Below are 8,095 nucleotides of genomic sequence, written 5' to 3'. Positions count from 1 at the left end.
ATAGCTCCTGATCCCAGGGATGTTTCTCTCTCGTCTTTCTGCTGCCCTCTCTGCCACTTTCTCTGCTCAGAAGAGGAACTGTTTGCCACCAGACTGGGGCTGACTATTTGAGGCTTCTGGAAGAATAAATCCAAGCCTTGGTGGCATCTCTCTCTGTGACGGGCATGACCTGGCTTTTGATGTTTTCTCCCATCCCCCACACCAGGCAGCAGCGAGAGCTCCACGTTCACAGATCCTGAGTCTTTTCAGGGCTTCCGTGTGCACCGGATGGCTTCTGGATGACACGGACGACACGGGCAGCATGTCAGGTGCTCACAGTGCAAGAGCAGGCCTACGGACAGAGTGGAGTTTACTGAAGATTTGAAGAGCAGGAAGGAGCTGGCGCTTACATCACAGCGATGCAAACAGCTTCAAAACCTAACCCTATTATTAAAGTACCTACTGCTGCCACAACCTCCCAGGGAACTTTCGACGGAAGTCATTGTGCTTGTCCAGCTTCTGTCCATCACGCCGCCTCCTTCTCCTCTTCCCCGATCTTGTGGACTGCCTCAGGAACCCCCATATCTGCTCTCTCTGGCATGCAGAACAACTGAGCGGCTGTGGGGTGAGGGGGCTTGATTGTCTCCGAAATTTCCATCAGCTCCCCCCAAACTATCCCAAATAAATGAAGTCACCCCAAAGAAGTCTTAGGATTGGTAAGCACACACAGCCTTACAATAAGTCCCCTGCCCTCTTCCAACCTGACTGCCTCTCCTGAGCCCTCTTTGCCATGCTCTGGCTCTCACACTTATCTGCCCACATTCAGCGGATGCTCAGTAGAGCAAAGGGCTCTCCTCTGACCAGCGCCACCTTCCGGAGAAGCCTGCTGGGAGCACAGAGGCATGTTCCCCCAAGGTTACTCTTACTTTAATTAATCTTCACTAAAATCCCATAGGTTAGGATACTGCCCTGATTTTACAGAAGTGGAAACTGAGGCTCCTGGCTAGGATTGGAAGGCAGGATTATGACCTTAAAGCCCCAAGCTCTGGAATGTCAGATGATTTTCTTTCTCTCCAGCCCCGACTCCCCAGGTAGGTCTCAGCTGGGCCCAATGCTGCCCTCAGGACACATCAACGCCCCCTGCCCCTGCACAGCCACAGGCAGACACCTGGGAACAGAAGCCTGAGGTCCTCAGTAATGCCCTTCTCCGAGTACTTCCCACTCTCTACCTTACAGGCACATGATACTTCCCTGCCCGCTAGTGGGAGAAGGGGAGTCATGTGACTGGCCCTGGCCAATGAGGTGTGAGCAGAAGTGACTGACGCATTTAATTCAGGCTGGAGTATTTAATTGCCAGTTGGTGACCCTTGTTCCATCTGCCATGGCCACTGGCAGCCTTTGATGTGGTGCTGCTCCATGGGCCTGTGTCGTACAGTCAGGAATCATGGAGACTGCTTCCGGCCCTTGAAGTTCCGTGCGGCATGAGGAAGAGCTTGGTGTTAGGGGCCACTCAGATTTTGGGGTTGTTTGTTACTGCAGCATGACCTGGCCTGCCTTGACTAGTACCAATCCCCTAAAACCAAACCCAAGAAGAAGCTGAGATCAGCATGGAGGATGTCTGTCTTTGGAGACCAGGTGCCCAATCTGAACATCTGTGGTGTCTGGGCCCAGCAGGGGTTGGGGGTGGGTGGGGTGGGGTGCTGACTTGGCCCTTTGTTAGGCCTTCGATAGCACAGCTGGGGGACCTCACAAATACTTCATCCACACCCTCCCTGGACAAATGCGGAGACTGAGGCCCAGCAGAGCAAGCACTTGATAGGAAGTTCTGAGAGGCTGGTATAGAACCCTCTTAGCCAGGGCCAGACTGTTATTGCCAATCATGATTCCCATTTAACAGATAGGGAGAGTGAGGCCCAGGAGGAAAAGATCAAGTTGGCTCTCTGTCAGGCAAAGGTAGGAAGAGGGAGGGGTTTTCCCACCTGGCTGGCCAAGCAGCCTTCAGAAGGGCAGCCAAGATGGGGGTGGAGAGCAGGTGGGGGATGAGAGAAGCCAGGGGGACAGATCCCAGTCCCAGACAAGTCCCTCCCCCCTCTGAACTTCAGGTTCTTCTTCTATAAAGTGTGGTAATAATAGCTGTCCTGCCTCCCTCCTGGGTCCCTGAAGGGTCATCCTGCTCTGTGCTGGGAGGTGTGCAGGAGGCAGGGGACAGGCAAGTGGGCTGTCTGGTTATGTGGGCAAGTCCCAGTCACAGGAAGTAAGTGCAGTGAAGTGTGTCATGGTGGTCAGGAGCTCTGGCTCAGGTGTGTGACAGGCTGGGGTTCAACTGTGTAACCCACCACTCACTCACAGTGTGATCCTGAGCCTCGGCTTTCTCATCTGTAAACTGAGCATTATTCCTCTAGGTAGGGACTGAAGCCAACAGATGTGAATCACCTGGCACCATGCCTGGCACATAGTAGGCCCTCAGCAACTGGTGGGTCTTCCACCACCCATTCCTGGTCAGAGTGCCACTCTTACCGGCTGCCCTGTTTTTGAACCTGCTTTCCCATTTCTGGGGAATCCCCTACCTATCGAGGCTTCCAGTAGAGCAGCCCTCAAGGCCAGGTGCTCACTTTACCAGCATGCTTTGCAGTGAGTGCTGGGGCACACGATCCAGGCTCCTCAATCACAGCCCCGACCTTCGCAGGAAGCCATGACCCAAGCAGGCAGGGACACGACCTATTCTGGTGGTGGCCACAAGCAGGTCTGGAGCCATCTGGGACAGAGCTCTGCAGGGCTTGGCCAGAGTCTGGAGTGTCAGCAGGATGACCAGAACTGCGCATGACCTGGGCCTACGAGCCTCCAGGCCAGGTCCTCTGACTCTCTCAGGTTCTGGGGGCTCCTCAGTGGCCTCTAGTACATTCCTTCCCTGCTTGAATGGCCCACAGCCACAAACCCTGGCTGAGCTCCTCCCCAGGCCTGGATGCTAAGTCACTCCTTGTGGGGCTGTCCTCTGAACCGCTGACCTCTCACCCAGCGGTGCTCCCAGGTGTTTAGATGCTTCTCTGTGCCTCTAACCAAAAATTCTGGCTAGAACAACCAACTTTTACCAGGGAATTCCAAAACTAGACCCAGGCCCCGGACTAATGAGGGTGGCACAGCCACGTTTAGGCGTGATTACACATTTGCACAGGGGAAAGCAGGCAGGTTCTAGGTTTGAATCCCAGTTCCACGACTTACCAGCTGTGTGATCATGGGCCCAGAGCTTAATTCCCTGAGGTTCAGTTTCTCGTCTGTCCCATGAGCTAACACACCCCAACAGCCATCTTTTGGGTAAGTTTTGAGCATTAAGCAAGGTAATCAAGGAAAGCCCCTCACCCCATGCCTAGCACCTCGCAGGCATTTGATTCAAGAAAGTGGGTCTGGAAGGAGGAGCTGGGCAGTTGTTCTCATGCTGCAGTTTGCATCAGAATCATTTGGCGAGGTGAGTCAAATGCAGGTTCTTGGGCCCCACTCCCAGAGGGCCAGATACAGCGAGTGTAGGGTGGGACCCTGAATCTGTATTTTTATTGTGTCCCCCAGAGGCCTCTGCTGCCGGTGGCTGGTGCCACCACACCTGGAGAAGCACAGGCTCCAAGCGGGAGGTGGTGAACGGTCAGGTGATGGCCACCACATCAGGGGGGTCTCTCCCTAGGGTGGCATTCTTTGCTGTTATTGTCTCTGCTGCTGGGAGCATTTACACTCTCTCAGGGACAGTCCAACCTGGACGTTATGTCCCAGAAAGGAGCAGGTGATTTCTATCTGCTTGCTCTTGGATCACATTAGAGCATAACAGATACATTTTTGCCACTTGACTGATGCCCACTTTAAGAATAATAGTTTACATTTAGTGAGTATTCCCATTAGCCAGGTGAAATCACTCCCCATTTCACAGGTGGGGAAACTGAGGCCTAGAGTAAGAAAGTTGCTTGCCCGAGGTCACATGGCCCGTGCCTGGGGATTTGAGCCCGGGCAGCTGGGACTCCACAGCCCAGACTCTAAGTTGTCTCCCCTTCAGGATATTGCTTTGGGGTACTATGAGGTGGCACAAAGTTCTCTTATGGGCCGGGGTCTCCGGCAGATGCCTGTGCTTCCAGGCCAGGGACATGAGTTTGTGGGAGTGTGGGGTTCCAGCCCCCCTACATTCTGATTTTGGCTCTGACTCATCAGGGCCTTCGCTGCCACCCTGGGAAATCTCTGTGACTCGGCTGCAGGCAGACAGGAAAGAGTCCCAGAGCCCAGGTGCCCCGTTCGGTCCACAGCCAGGTCAGCTTTACTTCTCCCAGGCTGTGTGGCTTAGCAAGATGCTTCACTCTGAATCCAGGGACAGCTGGGAACAACACACGGATCGGGCCGTGCCCAGTGCCCCGCAGAGCCCGGCAGGCATTGGGGCCCGATAAACGGTGCTCTTCCTGTTATTATCCAGTGCTCCGGATGCAGCTGTGGGACACAGTCCCGGGCTTGCTGCACCGCCAGATTCCACGCAGGGGGTCGGAGTGTACAGCTGGTATCTCTTTGCTCAGCAGCCATTCCCCCTTCTTCCGGTAAGAGCACCCCCACTTTCACATGAACCAGATGAACTGTGTTTCTGTAACTTGTAGCCAAGACTGATGTAGCCAAGTATGAGGAAGTCAGAAACATCAGTGAGTGCCAGCTGCGTCTTAGGTGCTTTACATGAGTCATTCGTTTAACCTTCAGGTCAAGCCTGTAAATCACGTACCGGCACTTCCCTTTGGAGGTGGGAAACTGAAGCTCAGAGAGGTTCCCTAACTTGTGTGGTGTCACAGGTCTGGGATTCTTATCTGCCTGACACCACAGCCCAGCCCAGCTTTCAAATAAGGGTGAGCTTGCTTTGGACACGTCATCAGCAGGGATCCATCACTGGAGGATGACATCACATTGGGTGAAGTAGAGGGCTAGCAAGGGTGAGGGAAACCCTCGGTGAGATGGATTGGCACAATAGCTGCAATGATGGACTCAAACATGCCCGTTATCGTGAGGATGCTGCAGGACCTGGCAACGTTTTGTTCTGTTGTCCATGGGGTCGCCAGGAGTCGAAGCCAACTCAGTGGCAGCTATCCATTGCATTTATAACAGATGGACTCTTCTAGGAGGGGCATTCATTCATTCAATAGACATTACTGAGAGCCTACCTGTGCCGGGCATGGATCTAGGTCCTAGGGATACATGGTGAACCCTAAAGACAAGGCCCTGCCCTCCTGGGGCACCCATTCGAGATGGCACAGACATTTCACCACATGGGCTGACTCCAGGTGGCAGCAGCTGCCCATGGCATTACTGCGAGAGGATTCTGGGCCACCTCTGGGCTCGGCAGGAAGTAGCGTTGGGTGGATACTTAGGTCTGCTGTGGGTGCCGTTTGGGAGTTTCTGAGTATATGCTGTATGGTGGCTACTCGTGTTTTAAACTTTTTAAGATTGTTCTACAAATATGTAACAAAGCAGAATATGTTCTGGCCAGAGCACAGGCTCCAATTTTTATTTTGAAAATAGTAGCCACTGTAAACCTAATCACTAGGCCCTGATCTCAAGGAGGAGTCCCTGGGTAGTGTCAATGGTTATGCGCTTGACTACTAAGCAAAAGGTTGAAGGTTCTAATGAAGGTTCTGACCTACCCAGAAGCACCTCGGAAGAAATACCTGGTGATCTGCTTTCAAAAGGTCTCAGCCACTGAAATCCCTATGGAGTACAGTTCAACTGTACACACGTGGGGTCGCCATGAGTTGGAATCGACTCAATGGCAACTGGTTTGGTTTTATTTTTTTGGATCTCAAGAAACTTAGGATGCAATGGTCAGCCTAATGTACATGAACAACACAAGATGGCTATATCAAAGAATGGAATGGGACAGTGTGATCCAGAATGCAGAGGTGGGAGAGGTCCTGTGGATGGGGATGATCAAGGAGGCTCCCTGGAAGGGGAGCTCAGTGGACTTGGTGGGATAGGGGTGGGGAAAGGCATCCCAGGGGAGGCAGCAGCCCAGGCAAAGGTGGAATCAGGGATGAATGTGATGTGGGTATGAGTTGGGGGTGGGAGTGGTGACGACTCTGGCCTGGCTGGCGTAGAAATGTTAGAGGGACAAGGTTGAAGAGGTGATAAATGGGTGGACCACAGAGGCCTCAAAGGTCAGGTCTGGGAGTTTAGTCTTGACTCTGAAGCAGTAGGGAGCCACTGAAGACTTCTGAGCAAGGGTATGTCCAATGAAAGACATGTTTCTTGGTGGCTGGAGTAATGAGACAAGTCAAAGAAATGGGAGGTAGCTATAAAAACCATAGAATGGAAAGAGAGCCCTGGCATGTAGGTGAGAGTTGGGGGACTTGGGTCTAGTCCCAGATCAATGCAGACTTCGAGGGTGACCACAGGAAAGTCCCTTACCCCTCTGGGCCTCCATTTCCTTCTCTATTCTCTCCTAAGGCCCTTCCAGCCCAAGACTGTATGAACTGAGGTGGGACGGGGGGCCACTCGGTTTGATTAGGTTCTCTATTTCCTACTTTGCTTTGGCCTCGGAGGCCTGGCCCAAGGTGGGTCCATCAAGGGTGGGTCTATCCAAGGCTTTGAACCAGTTCCTTCCAGTGCAAACCCCTGCTGAGAATTTGCATTTCTAACAAGTTCCCAGGCAATGCTAATACTGGTGGTTAGGGACCAATTCTGAGAACCACTAGTAGAGCAGTGGTTCTCAAAATTTTACTATACATAAGAATCACCTGGAAATCTTGTTAAACTGTAGATTTTGATTCAGTATATCTGGGGTGGAAATGCAAGTTCTCAGCAGGGGTTTAAACCAGAACGAACCGTTCGAAGCCTTGGGTCTACCTCAGGCTTCAGGCCCATTAGGCTTCGGCCCTCAGGGGTGTCCTGTGCCTCAGCTTTCAAAATCAGCGTCTGTCTCACAGCAGAGAAAACATGGCCTTGGAGCGACTTTCCAGCTGTGTAACTTAGGAGAGGGACTTCATCTGTCTGTGCCTTAGTTTCCCCACCTGTAGGGCTGGTGCTAATCACACCTGCTTGACAGGGGCAACACGAGGAGTCGTTGAGATGACACCTTTAAAGCTGCCGCGGGCAGTATTCTGGTGCTCTGTGGGCAGTCGGTGCTGCTAGTGGAGCGACAGTGTCCCTCCTCCACAGGGCTGACTGCCAGCTGGGCCCTAGTCAGGATCTGATGCCCAAGGTGAGTGTAATTCTGCCTAGGCTCGTCACGGGGATGGTGACGTGGGCCTGCCAGGCCCGGCCCAGTGAGCAGCCCTGATACTCACCCCACCCTGGGCGGGTGGCCTGTGTCACTCCTCATGGGACTGACCAGCACGTTTCCCTGGTCCCGCCCCAAGGCACCAAGTGTGACGGGTACCCTGTCCAACCCAACCCACCAGGGTCTTTTTCTGTTTAATTTTATGCAACTATTTTTGGAATAAATAATACATTCAAATTTTTATTTTCTCACAATTTGAAAAAGTGTGCTATAAACAGAATCTCCCTATCACCCCAGTCCACAGCACTTTGGGCCCCCTCCCTGGAGACAAGCAATCTATATTCCTTTTAAAAGCAATCCAATTTAATTTCTCCCCCTAGTCATTACAAAAATCATAAGCATTCGAAGCAAAACACAAATTAACTTAAACACCACCACTTGGGAACACACAGAAAAGTACCAACCAAAAACCCCACCCACAATCCCACCACCTTAGCGTTTTAGAACAGGTCCTCCCAGGCTATTTGCAGTGCACATCCACTTTTCAACAAACGAAAACAAAACACCAGATCAGACTCACAACACTGACTTTTCAGTAGGTTAATATACTCGGGAACATTTCCTCATGGCTTCTTCCTTAAACGACTTTAACAGCTGTGGGATCTTCCTGGATAATGACTTCTTTAACCGGACCCTAGTGATGGGCACTCGGGATTTCCAGATTTTTTTCTATTACAAGCAACATGGAGATGGGTTCCTGGAAGAAGAAACGCCAGGTCACAAGATATGGTCACTTTAAAGACCCTGGATACTCCTGTCACCTCCCTGTCTTCCCTGTGCTCAGCAGGACTGGTGTCCAACCCAAGTCTGCACCTCCTCAAGAAAACACCAAGA

This window comes from Trichechus manatus, unplaced genomic scaffold (genome assembly GCF_000243295.1).
Source record: "Trichechus manatus latirostris isolate Lorelei unplaced genomic scaffold, TriManLat1.0 scaffold00008, whole genome shotgun sequence".
Lineage (NCBI taxonomy): Eukaryota > Metazoa > Chordata > Mammalia > Sirenia > Trichechidae > Trichechus > Trichechus manatus.
Note: the sequence above shows the minus strand (reverse complement) of the source record.